Source organism: Egretta garzetta, unplaced genomic scaffold (genome assembly GCF_000687185.1).
Source record: "Egretta garzetta isolate BGI_Z169 unplaced genomic scaffold, ASM68718v1 scaffold175, whole genome shotgun sequence".
NCBI lineage: Eukaryota > Metazoa > Chordata > Aves > Pelecaniformes > Ardeidae > Egretta > Egretta garzetta.
Genome location: NW_009259860.1, coordinates 4149432 through 4164339, shown reverse-complemented (window position 1 = coordinate 4164339; position 14908 = coordinate 4149432).

The window sequence follows — 14908 nt, the reverse complement described above, 5'->3', positions numbered from 1 at the left end:
CTGCTTAAATAGCAGCCAGCTCTCTTGGACTCCCCTACCTTCAAGAGCCTTAGCCCATGGAATTCTTCCAAGTAGGTCCCTGAAGAGGCCAAAGTTAGCTCTCCTGAAGTCCAATGTGGCAGTCCTACTTGTTGTTCTCTTTCCACCTCTCAGAATCCGGAACTCCACCATCTCGTGGTCATTGCAGCCAAGCCTGCCCCCTACCTTCACATCCTCAACCAGTTCTTTATTTGCCAGCACAAGGTCCAGTAGCGCTCCACATGTCCCTACATTTATTCAGATAAGTTGTTTGCTAGTACATTATGCTTTTCTTTAATTGCCACAGGACTTCTTGAAAACCTAATTTGGAAGAAGATAAACATAAATTTAACATCATATATGATTCTTTTTTAAATCACAGAATCACAGAATCGCAAGGGTTGGAAGGGACATCGGGAGATCATCTAGTCCAAACCCCATGCTAAAGCAGGTTCTCCTAGAGGATGTTACACAGAACATCCAGGCGGGCTTTGAATATCTCCAGAGAAGGAGACTGCACAACCCCCCTGGGCAGCCTGTTCCAGTGCTCCATTGCCCTCAGAGTAAAATCCATTTTTTATAATCACCACTACCTATTAGTTTCTCCTTCACTATATTGTCATTTCTCAGACACCTTTTACTTGGTCTTCATGTCCATAGCTTGTCAATACTGCAGATTCCTATGAAAAGGCAGGTTCATATCCATATTATAAAGTTAATACAGGCTTCAAAAAAAACATCCTCAAGATCCTGCATAACTTATGGCAATACTAGTTTTAACCATCAGAATATAATAATTTAAATATTCATCAGCTAGTGGGAATAGCTATGAAATTATTTTTGAAGTGAGGTATGCAACCCAGATTTTTTTTTTTAAATTATATTCTGAGGAGGTAAGAATAGTTTTTGTTTGAGTTCTCATGTATTCTAATGTAGTATTAACCCTTTCTCATGAATTCTCTGGGTTCAAGCAATGAACTACAGGCAGCTCTGAATCAAAATAATTTGCTGGAGCTTTCACATAATAATGACCTCATAATTCCTGATGTGTGTGTGATCAGTATAGCTAAAGCTGAAAGTGGCAACCATCTCCAGTATAAGGGCATTTGTCTTAGTGACCAAAGCAAATTAAATTTTCCTAGTGGCTAAGCTTTTTTTTTGTAAGAATCATGTATATCTGATGTTAAAGTGTATGAATAGCTGTTTTTGAGCTCCTCCTAGGACTACCAGAAATTGAGGGTTATTCTGTGCCTCATTGAAGAAGAATTATTTTTCAGTTTTGTGTAAATATTCCTAATTTAATTTGTGATGCTGAGATATAAAAAAAAAATAATAGCCTACTTATGAACATACCCATGTAAACACTTGTACAGGGCTAACATTTTGAAAATGCCTCAATGATGTAAAAATCCTAGTCTCATTTTTCAAAGTGATTTAGACTTTCTAGAAAAAGAGAATAGCAAACTTATGCAAAAATATTATTTAGAGATGTATTATGTAACAAGAAAAAGAGACAAATTCTTTTTAGTGTATTTATTCATATTTTGGATTATAACTATGTCTTGGTATTTCATGCATTCATGTTTTCAAGATTAAGTTCTACAATTCATTCCTTCTGGCCATAGAAAAGAAGTTGATAGTGAAGGTACAACTAGTTCCTAACACAGAAGCTCCCCTCTTTAATATAATGTATTAGAGAAATTATATTAAATGAGTATTCCACAACTGGAAAAGGCTTTATTCACACTGCTGGAATCATGGGTAAACTCCAGTCCTAGGTTACAAGCTTTTAATCTGACAAACCAAAATTAGCTGTAGTCTTTCTTTTTCTCGACATTTTCAAGATGTGGTGGTATAATAATCATCATCAACAGCAACTATGATCTGTGTTGCAGGGAATTAAATAAGAGAAAACAGTCAATTGACAATCTCTCTCTCTCCCCCAAATTAAAGTTACTGCATATTTTCTGCTGAAGTCATCAAACCACACTGAAAATTTACCGTATCACTTGACTTCATGTTAACAGATATAAAATGAAAAAGTTTCCTCAGCAATAAAACACACACACACAAAATCAAACCAATTAATTACAAACAGGAGAAATAGTGCAAAATCACTTAACATTTAACACTTGCACATTACTAGATAGACTTTTCAGATATGCTGATAATTTTTGTACAAGAGAAGAAATTATTCTTCTTTCCAAACATTTACTTTTTTTTTTTTAATAGGAATACATTAGAATGGCTCAAGAAAAAAGAATTAGTTTATCAAGCTGAAATGTAATTAGTGACTCCACAAAACAATGTACGTATATGCAACTTTTAAAGACTACAAGCTATTAGCTTCAAAGAGGCATCTCCATTGAGTTTTGCAGCACTCAGACTCAAGTTGAAAAAAAAACACTAAAGAACTGGGGAAAAAAAATAGAAAACAAAATCCACATAACATAAATGTTACTCACAGATCACATTACAAGATCTTCCACTAAGAAAATTTACTTATGTAGATCTGATGTAGTTCTCCCTTGTGTTTGGAAGACTGACTCATTCTCTACCTGTAAGATGATATAATTATATATGGAAATATTCAGAATCACAGCCTTGAATAATATTCAACAACACACTTCCTGAAAATACATATTTACAAATAAGGAAAGCCATCTTTCAGACTAAATTCCTTCAGCCTCCTGGATTAAGTTGATTTACATAAGCGTTGTGGAGAGGAGAATTACCCCCTGGCGTTAAACCCAATCTCCACAGATGGTCTTTTTGATCTGTTAATCAGATTTCCTGTATCCTTAGACAATATCTTAATTGCTTATGTCCTCGCAATAAAAAGAAAAAAAAAAAAAAAGAAAAAGATATTCAATTATCCTTAAGGAAGAAGGAATACCCGTTTATATGTTTTTCATAATACTGTGAAAGTATATTAAACATAGTTCACCAGGACAGGAAAAGAGTTACATTCAAAAATAAAAAATATACTGAAAGTTTTGAGTATTTTTTATTACTGTATTTCCTGCATAAATTCCAGATCAAATGTCCTCCGGAATTGTATCCATACTCCAGAAGGTTTTTTTTGGTGACATTTCCAAACTATGTGGATTAATGTGGTGAAATTGGCTTGTTTAATGCAAAACTATTCCACGTAGTACAGACTTTCTGGGTTCACCACTGCACAGCACACAAAATCTGTTGGTTCTGTTTCCACAATTCCAGTAACATCTTCAAAGATTGTCAGACACTTTAATGAAGAAGCATTGTAGTGTTTTTCTCTCCTATGATAATTGAGACAACCACAACTGCTACACCACTGGGTCCTGTATTTTTGCTTTTATGCAAGAAAAGATGCAAGACACAGGCTACCAGATTTGCATTCACACTCCTTAGCCATGAGACCATTCCTTCTGTTTATGCTAGTTGGAGGACATTTAGTTATTTGATTTGCATAGAACTGTCAACATATCTCTTTAACAACCAGTTAGTATTTGATTATAGTATTGGTTTCTTCACTTTTCTCCTCAGTCTCTACTTCATAGGATTTATAGCAGATCTAACAGTAAAGACAGTGTTTGCATCCTTACTGATATTTTCATTTTATGCATCCAGGAAGGACAGAACATCATTATTGCATTTAGAAACAAGTGAAGCAGCCTGCATGTCTGGTAGCTTGATGAAAAAATTTGACTCAGTAACCAAAACTTCACTATATGCACCTGTTTATAATGCTGATTCCAAATTGTTGACCACCTACCAATATTAGAGTACATACTCTTAAATGCAGGCATGTATCTGCCAGTTATTGCATTATTTAAACACATTTTTTACATCAGTCACTAAAGTTTTAAGAAACATCTTGAGAGTCAGGATGATATAATGTCTATGGTTTAGGAGAAATTACTTTCTGAATCATAACAAATTATGCAGGATACCCCTTTATCTCTCCATTCTCTCCACAGCTGATAGTTCTAAAATCAGATTATTGCATGTACTACAGGCCAACCAAGTAGAAGCCACTGTTGCTACCACATTTTCTTTTGTGTGTAGAAGGAAGTGGGGAATCTCTGATCATTTTTCCAAGAATGTCAGTAAATCTCTTATAAACATTTTAGATAAAAATCTCTCCATGCTGCTTAAGAAGCCAGAAAATAATGTTCTGTTGTTCATGTCTACAGACATCTTTTATTAATAAAAAAAATACCAACAGCACAGTAATAACAGAAACAGCAACAGAAAAACTAAGCCTTGCCTTCCAAAGCATACCTGTATGAAAAACTACTTATATATCCTGAAGGACCAGAAAGTGTGATCTTCTTTTTGTACAGCACAAAATAACTAGAGTTAATATAACAGTTCAAGCAAAAATTGTTTGCACAACCAGTAGACTCAGAAGCACAGGCTGGAGACATTTAGGCATCTTTTTAGATTTTTTACTTGCTTTTGTTTATTCACAAAACTGAATATGATCACATATGCAGGTTGAAGTCGTATCAGTTGTATTTTTTATTTGTACTTCTTCTAAAACTGCAATTAACAAAATCATAGAAAACTTTTTTGGTCTTCAGGCTGGTATTTTCATGCCTGGTGAATGTAAGATATCACTGCATGGAAGAGTGGCTCTGCTGGTTGCAGTGCACTCACTTTTGCAGTTCTAGTGACACAAAGACTTAAATGAATTGACTGAACTGAGTGAGAAACCCATACACAGTACTCAGTAAATGCTGAAAACATGGATCCATTTTGGACAGCTTCCCAGAATTGCTCTGTCAGCTAAAGATCTTGCAGGAAGCCAATTCCTCATTTGCTTCAAAGATTGCCTGCATGCCCTACCTCAATTCTTTCTCTCTCTGTTTCCTTTGGTGACTCTGATTGCTTAATTTTTTAGTTTGTCATTTTTAGGTTTTCTTTTGATTTACCCCATGGAAATTCATATTCCAATGGTACTGTGGTTGATATTTAAAAATTCAAACACTATGAATGTCTAACATTTATCTAGTAGCTGGCATATAGATTTTTTTTTCATGCGCAGTTTATGTCAGCATGTACAAGTTTTTCATTTGTTAACCATAGCAAAACTTTTAGTTAGGGAAAAGCTTAATCATACATGCATAAAAAGAGGAATAATATTCTCTACAAAAATGTGGAGATTAAATTTTATAAGAAGATATAGATTTCCTTAGTATCCTATTTATCTTCTCCTCTATCAAATAGCATAGGATTTTTATATTATTATTTTTTGAGGTTATACATCTCTGCTGGCTTTGAAGGTTATGGTACTTTTTCCTCTGCCATTATGCAAAAAGGCATGCCCTTTTTGCCTAAGTAAAACACAAAGATGTTAGATTCTTTAATTTAATAGCCTGTAAATGCATTTATTATTAAGTGTTTAGTGTCCTAATCCTGCACACAAAAAATAATAAACCAATTAATTATTTAATTAGTAAATCATTTGAGATGCTAGCAAGAATGTTGTTGTCATATGGCCAAATGATGGTATCTACACTGCTTAGTCTGAAAAATGTGAAGCAGCACCTGTCAGACTTTCACTTTTCAGCCATCCCACAAATTCTATTGAGAAAATAAATTGAATATTATGACTGGATTGCCCAATATCTTGGATGTCACTGATTGTACATAGCAAACATACACATATTTAGAATTTTATTTCAGCGCTAAATATCTGGAGCTAATACAAATTTTATAAAAAATTAGAATTTTATCTCATTGTAAGGAGGTGTATGGCAACAGTTTAATATGAGTAACAGGAAAAAAAATTATAATGCCAACTTCATCATCCAGTGGTAAATAATTAAGATGCCAGTCATGATGCAGTTCATATTTTTTTTACAGGCCAGCACAGTCAATATACTCAAGCTGAATGAAAGCGATTGAAGTGGATCGAGAACATTTGACAATTTTTTTGCAGATATTGCAAAGAAATTGGTACCTACCCATAAGTAATGCTGCTGTAAGCTTGGGGAGACTGGCAAAAACCTTGAAGACTTTTTTACATTCCATAAAAGTAATAACAAAATAAGAACAAATTCCTAAGAATTTAATGGAATTTTAAATCAGTGTAATTTTAGTATTTTTTTTTAAATTACTTTCCCCCACATAGACATCTCTAATTTTGGTGTATAGTGCTAGATTACATAAGGTTTCTAATGTCATAAGTCAGTTCAAGAGAGCTATGGCATTTGATAAAGCTGAAAGTCTAATACAGGACTTTATTCACATATCATACTAATGTAGAACAGTATATCAATGACATAGACTATGAGATTGAGTGCTCCCTCAGCAAGTTTGCAGATGACAACAAAGCTGAGTGGTGCGATTGACATGCCATCCAAAGAGGCTTGGACAGGCTGGAGAGGTGGGCCGGTGTGAACCTCATGAGGTTCAACAAGGCCAAGTTCAAGGTCCTGCACCTGGGTCGGGGTAACCCCCAGTATCAATACAGGCTGGGGGAAGAAAGGATCGAGAGCAGCCCTGCTGAGAGGGACTTGGGGGTGCTGGTGAATGAAAAACTGGACATGAGCCGGCAATGTGCACTAGCAGCCCAGAAGGCTAACCATACCCTGGGCTGCATCAAAAGAAGCATGGCCAGAAGGACGAGGGAGGTGATTCTGCCCCTCTGCTCTGCTCTGGTGAGACCTCACCTGGAGCACTGAGTCCAGCTCTGGAGCCCAAAGCACAAGAAGGACGTGGAACTGCTGGAGCGGGTCCAGGGGAGGACTACTAAGATGATCTGAGGGCTGGAGAACCTCTCCTATGAGGACAGGCTGAAAGAGTTGGGGTTGTTCAGTCTGGAGAAGAGAAGGCTGCAGGGAGACCTGATTGTGGCCGTTCAGTACTTAAAGGGGACCTATACAAAAGATGGGGAAAATCATTTTAGTAGGGCCAGCTGTGACAGGACAAGGGGTAATGGTTTTAAACTAAACCAGGGTAGGTTTAGACTGGATATGAGGAAGAAATTCTTTACAATGAGGGTGGTGAAACACTGGAACAGGTTGCCCAGAGAGATGATGGAGGCCCCATCCCTGGAAAAATTCAAGACCAGGTTGGACGGGGCTCTGAGCAACCTGATCTAGTTAGTGGTGTCTCTGCTCACTGCAGGGGGGTTGGACTAGATGACCTCTAGGGGTCCCTTCCAACCCAAAACATTCTGTGATTCTATGATTCTATGATAATCATGAAACTAAATACTTCACTGGCAAACAGACATGTATCCGATTTTCTGTGTTTCTTGAGACAGTAATTACAACACAACCAACGGGTCAAACTTAGCTGTGCATAAACAACTTTCAGAGGCTATGGCTCTGAAAAGTGGAGACACAGGAGGTGGTGTAGAGGAGCAGAGGCATGGGCTGGTAAGCAAGTGAGCCAGGCTTGGCAAAGGAGACCCTATGGATACCAAGAGTGCTCTGGTGCTCTGTTAAAGAAGGACCAGGACTGGAAAAAGCAAAGTTCACGTGGAAAAAAAAGGAGGAAAAATAAGTAGTGTCTGACATAAGCAAATGGCACCATGTATAATAAAGTCAGATGTAACATGAACTTTGCAGACCAGGGAAGAAAAAACAAGATCTAAAAATATGTTAGCAAACATGTAAAAGTGACCTCAAGCACATGCCAGACTGAGGAAGAACAAACCATCCGTAGCAACACCATACTCCTGGTTGAAGGACTTGGGTTGATGACAACTTGTTATACATCTCCTCTCCTATTCCCCTTCTCTCAACACCAGGGTGATGCCATGGCCTTCAGGACCCCCAGAGGAGCAGTGGAAAAGTGCGAGTTAGTAGGAGGTGTATGTGTGAGAAATTTAACTGTATTAATATTATTATTGTTATTATTATTATTATCATAATAACAATAATAATCATTATTATTACTATTACTACTACTACTACTACTACTACTACTACTACTACTACTGATATTTTCCTGTATAGAAGCATTCCTTTTTTTTTTTTCCTTTTTCTTTCTTTTTCTTTAACAACTAGGTGTGGAATAATAATAATACTTGAATTACTGTTTCACTTTTACTAACAACAAATTCTTGGTTTTACGTATAAGGTGTGCTTGCTCATAACAGGGTTTTGAACAAAACTAACCTAGGGAAATAATTAGGAAAAATAGGTGAAATGGCTAATGATTGGGTGACACCAGAAAAAGTAATGCTTGACTGGACAGCTGCACAAAGGTGAGATCAGGCAACTGGCACCATAAACCCTGGGTGATAGGTCTTTGGGCTGGTGGGTAGGGGAAGGTGCACTGAAGACCCCAGAGGACCACCTGCCAGCAGGCCTGGCTGTGGTATGGGAGCAGAGGAGCTTCAAGGGAGGAAGCATCAGAGCCATCTCCTCATCTTCACTGCGTCCTGGACAGCATAAACAAAATGTAGTGCACATATTTAGGCAGTGGCACCACCACCCCGTTCTTACGGCTGATCTGAGCCTGTTACCTATTGGAGAAAGTGTGTTGGAGACTGACTTCTGCTGGGCAGCCATGCAGTGGGCTGTAGATGGTACGTAAGAGTGATGGGTCATGTATGAGTGGAGAGTGGGTGTGTGTTATGCTAGCAGTTGTTGTTGCCATTTAAGGAGCATATGTTTACTAAAATCTATTATTGTTTTATTGATTTTACTTAAAAAACAGTAACACAACAAGCCTTTGAATGAAGGAAAGGCTCACATTTCTGTGGGATAACCACCCCCCACAGTAATTGACCAACTGCTGAAGCACAACATGACAAAACTTGGTGCACAGTGTGTGCCAGAAGACATCAAAAGAAGACATCAAACTGTTCCATGTGTTCCAGTGCCAAATTTTCCTGCACAAATTGATGGAGAATGTTATCAAGATAGAGCTGCTCAAGACAGTATAAGGTGTTTTAGAGATCTTAGATTGGTAGATAAACTCTCTGTTAACATCCAGTTTTGTTTGGATTTTCCCTTAAGGGAAAACAAAAAAAAAAAAAAAAAAAAAAAAGGAAAATAAGAGAATCACACTTTGAAATTTCAATTTCAAAATTAACAGAATTAAAGTGTTATAAAGTATGGCAAAGGAGAAAGGGGACAAGGGAATGAAGAATTGTTATATATGCTTATGCTGCAGGGGAAGGAAAAAGCAAATAAGATAATGATTTGAATGGGAGTATTGTAGTATCTGCTAGGCTATACTAGTGTTTAGAATGTACTGTCTACAGAAATATTAAAAGAAACAGGAGATACTTTCTTAGTTGTTTGTGGATTTTTTTGGTTGGTTCATCCCACCCTCCCCCACACTAGCAGTGGCTTATTACTGCCTTATTATGAAGATCTGAAAAGGGATACTTCAGTAGTGATTGGTGTATATTGTCAATCTTAATCTGTCTGGAGTATGAAAGAATGGTGATACTGATAAAGAAAGCACACATTCATTTCCCAGTCAAAATGCTTTCTGAATCCTGACAACCTCTGAACTGGTTTCTAGACAATTATCACTATGCCCAATTGTTAAAAAGACCATCAAATTAATCTTTAAAAGTCATAGATCCCTACATTTATTCTCCCCTTATAAAAGAAAATTTGGTGCTGCACATGGCCTTCTCTGCTTTCATCACTGGTTGTTGGATTAAAAAGAAGAAATGTAAATACCTGTGTAGTCACTTATCACTGGGGGTTTGGAGATTTTCTTTCAGTTTGGAGATTTTGTTGTTGGTGGTGGTGGATTGGGTTTTTTTTTAAGTGGACAAGGGAAAATAGTTCACACCTTTAGTTCTGCAATGGTGCCAATACTGTATTTCTAATTAATAGTGGCAGTGCAAAGATCCCAGGTTAGATATTATTTTAGGCTTTTTTTGTTTAAAGCTGAATAAATCAAATACTCTTTTGTCTGGGATTTACTTCTAGGTAAACTTGAATATAATGGTGGTACATTAATGTACCTGATATTTGTTTATTTTTCTTTTTTTTTTTTTTTTCTCTTTTCTTCCTAGCCGGTAACCTTAGCAGTGTCACTAAGCAGGGGGAATGCACATGGTGAAGTCTGAGGTTTCCAGTGTCACCTTTTAGTCCTCTCTGTGTTTTTCTGAGAAAGAAATGAGACCTGAAGTGGTAATATGATATGACAAAGTTAATGATCATCTGTGTCCATTTCCTTATCACACAATTTTATTTAGAGTGGTATATAAAATAGTCCATTTGGAACATCCATTGTTGTAGGCATCCTCAGAGCATTGTTAAATTTCTGCAACTGTTGAACTGCTATTTTCTATCCATTTGCTATGCAATATACAAATCTTACGTAGTAGAAATGGCAGTATTCTGCTTGGAAAATACCATCCTGAAATACTAAGATCAAATGTAACTGACAGTGGAGGTATGTACACAAAGATATTTCTAATAAATTATATTTTGTAAATTTGTTCTAGTTGTTCTCCAGTGTTGTATTACAGTTATGCATTTTTCTTTAACTATACTGTATAAAAGTCCTCAGCAAAAAAAAAAACCTTTCTCAGAAACTGTGCAAAAAGATGGACAACTGACGCTTAATAGCAAGGTAAAGTTTCAAAGTTAAGGTCTCATATAGCTAATGTTCAGCTTAAATAAAACAAGAACAAAGTAAAAAAACCCAACCCAAATCAACAACAAAAGAAACAGCAACCAACCAACACCTCCTCACAATTTAATCTCTTCTGGATCAAAACAGAACCCTTTCTTTTCATCTTGGCATGCACAGTCAGGAGTGTGATCCTTGGAAATGTTTGTCATTTCATCCTGATATATGATATATACATATATGCTAATATGTAGCAGAAGATGTTGAGGAATAACTTCCCTGTGGAATGCAGTGGCATAGCAGCAAGCACATCAGATGTACCGTAGAAGTCCAGTAAGTGGCCATAGTAGAGTTTGACAGAACTGTTTCTGTCCTAAAACTATCCTGTGATTAGCTCCAAATACAGCAGTGTATAGGTTATCTGTATGTTCTCATATAAAACTGCATGTGTTCATGAGGAAATTTAATACTGATGAGTAGTTGCAGTGGGTGCAGAATTTACTATCTTTTTTTTTAATGTATTGTATTAATTTTAAGTATTTCTACTATTCTAAAATATGCAGTAAGTGCTGTTTTCTGCACCTTAGATACAAAAAACTAACAGTGAATAACACAAAGTAATTTTAAGATGGCTTTTCTAATATGGCTTTCAATAAATTGTAACACTGAATTGTTCTGCTGTGTAATCTGCCCTATGCTGTAGGGTTCTTAAAAAACAGCTCTAATCAATAGACTATTTTCCACTATCAACGCATATTTTTGCATAAGAAATATAAATTTAAGTTTTTTCTTCCACTTATACTCTGTCCATGGCAGTGACTCATGACATTGGCAAATATTATTACCATTCTTCTGTCCTACCTAAAAATGAATAAATGTATTGTTGGAACATTTTTCTTGAGGCATTTTCTGCAGGATTTTTTTGTTTCTATACTTTGATTTTTCCTCTTATTTATTTGCTCCATCTAGTTTTTTCCTCAGGTTTTTGTTGTGATTATGCTTTGAATCTGTATAACTTATCATGTACATTGTTAGGTATCTCTAGGTTTTCCTGCAACACAAATGATACTAGTGTCAACTGGGATTCTTTTATTTTTATTATATAGGAAATACAAAATGAGAGTATACACCACAAGATGGGCCCAAGTTAAAATACAGAATAGTAGGAATAGGTAGATTTAAAACATCCTCTGCAAACTTCAGCTGCTTCCCAAATGGTGCGGTGTTGTTTCCATACTCAGTTGCCTTCCATACTAAATGTATAGGCTTCTTACAACCATATTTTAACATATGACTAGTAAGGAAACATCCAAAAGTTAAGAAAATGCGATAAAATTCTATCTGCTAGAACTAGCTATGTCTTCTTTATCTGGAAATTTTTTACATACCAGGAAATTAAGTGTTCTTTTATTTTAAAGTGTGCTTTTCAATGGACTACATTTTTTCTCTTCTTCCTGTGCATCAGTAATCCTTTCCTTCTGATTTCTTATTCTACATTTGCAGTGGGGTACTTTATTCCTTCTGTGGTGCTTTCTCTTTCCCAATCTTCACTTCACATCTATTTCTGTTCATGCTGATGCTATTTATTCACAAACTTTACCCCAGTTTCTAATCTTCTCCTCTGTCTACCCCCAGGAATATTGGTTACTGCCTCTCTTATTGTTCTACAGAACTCCTGTGACAAGATACATGGTGCCTCAGATTCAAATGATGTATCTCAGAAATACTTAGAGTGCTAATTTTTTGTTTCCACTTGAGCAAAAGACTGAAAACAGTACAAAGGAAACTATATTTGAGAAATTCATGTTACATATATATATATATAACAACACAAGCAAGATTAAGATCAGGATATTACCTTTTTTATTGGGAATTCACTAGCTTAAGTATCGGAGGTTTCCAGTGTAGCAGCTTAGGTATTATAATTTTATATAGTATGGAGGTTTCTGGAGATTTTTAGTTGTTTCTGGAGATTTTTAGTTTTTCCTGGAGAATAAAAAGCTACTTCTCCTGTATCTCTTTATAACATGTTCTTCTGCCAGGTTTGTATTAATTTGCTGAGAAAGATGGGAGTGGGAAGAGAAAGGCTTCCTATGAAAAAAAGGGAAGGCTTGCTCTGTGTCTTGCTATTCACTTGTCAGTAGTAGGAGTCCTGGAAGTCATGTGTGTGGAAGGGGGGAGGAAATAAATTCATTAGAAATACTGTGGCTGGCTCAGAAAAGAGAGAAAATCAGAAATTTGAGAAATCTCACAGCACAGACCATTGGAGAATCAAATTGCTGGAAGAACAGAAGGGAAATTATGCTGATTTGGAAGTCCACAGTGGGTGAGAAGATGATCACCTTATGGGCCACCATAGGAACTTTCTGTATTGAGCCAATATTCAGTCAAACCTGTTTAAATAGTAACATTTTGACTTAACTCAAACTTCACCTATTACGTGTTATCTATCTCCCCCTCTGCACTACATGGTTTCACCTTTTCCATTTCCTAAATGGAAAAAGAGAGGAATTGAGTAACATAACACATAACAATTAAGACTGATAGTGGCCCTTGCAGTTTGGAAAGCCTGTATTATGGCTATATATTGTCAAACTCTGTACGATAAAAGCTGTGACTCTTTTTTTTTTCTTTTTCATATTTAAACCAATTAATGTGAAACTTCAAGTGGTACATTTGTGTGTACGTATACGTGTTCATGTATTCACATACTTACATATTTACACATGCTGATTAGAAGAATATGCTTTTAGAAGAGCTATTTCTTTTAAAGATTTTTTTCTACATTCTATAAATTTTTACAATTGTTAAAATAAAAACATGAAATTAAATGAGATTAGGAAATAGAGTAGGGTAGGATTGGATAGAATGGAATGGAAAAAAAACCAAAATAAAATTAAATTAAATTAAACTAAATTAAACTAAATTTCAACCAATACCACCATCCCAAAACATGAACCATAACCAAGAAAAAAAAAAAGAGGGAAAGCTTAGATAAGACACTGCGTATCTGGTTTTGTACTTTGTCCTAGCTTTTTAAAATCTGTTCTCTCTTTTGTAACACAAGATAAAAACTGCAGAATATTACAGAAGATCCATTATCACCAGGTACACTGGAATATAAAGATAACTACTTGAGCTCGGTCATTCCCTACTCAGTATTTAAATAATTTTTAGAATAATTTAAGCATAAGAGAATTCCTTTACATGAATAATATCTACCTTTAAGATTAAATGGGACTGGATTGTTGCATATATGATTACATTGGAGTGATGGATACTTGTTTTACTACAGATCAGCTTTTATCCTTCTGCATTAACTTTGTCCTGAAACATGCTTTCTTGCTTTTTGCAGTAGAGTTAGGGACACAGATGTGGCAAGTCCACCTCCATCAGGTTTTGTCCAGCAGTGTCTCTTGGCAAAGGACAAATATGTCACTGACCACATTCTTTGCTCTGCACATTAAAGCTAATAGGGAGGCAATGTGTAGGAATGTTAAAAATGTGTAGAAAAGAGTAAATGTGCAAATATTTTAGTTGAAGATTTATGTGTCTTTGGGAAAGCAGTCAGTCATACAGTGGTTTTAGACAAATGCTGTGTGTGTGTGCATGCATATACCTTCATTAAGTGAATGGAGCTTGGAAAAAGAACCCAGTGCTATGAGCCATACTGCATCTCTAAATTAGAGTCAGATCTGGTGTTCAAGTTCAGGTTCAGATGAAAAATATCCTTGTGGTTTCCTCTTAAGTCTTCAAATTCAGATAAATTATCATTTTAAAATATCAGAATTATATGATGTAGGTCAATCTACAGTTTTTTTTCTCCAATGCATCCACAGCTGATACAGTTTTCCTTTACTAAGAGGGGAATAAATTGCATGATATCCCTTGGACATAATATTTGAGGAATTTCCTGTTTATCAGCAACCCCCTATATTTCTGTTTCTGAAACACTGTGGTAATAAATAATACAGCCATTTTTTCAAGTGAATGAAGTATCATACTTTTGTTACTGCCAGAAGCCTATGAAGGTATATGTAAGGTACAGACACCCTATTTGGGTACAAGCACAGATATACACAAGTGCATCCAATACACTTGTATGCAAGTGTGTTTTCCTCTGTAACTATCAAATACTTTTTTGAAGTTTATGACTACAGAGTTGTAAATACCTGAAAACACCTTTATATTTTCATAAACCTGAATATAGCTAAAACGCTCACTGTGAAGAATGACTCATTTGTTTTAACAAGGAAAGTTAGGAATTTATATTAGGTAAGTGTCCATCTCAATCTTCTTCACTTATACAGTATGAATAGCAGAGGTCAGAATCTCTGGGACTCAA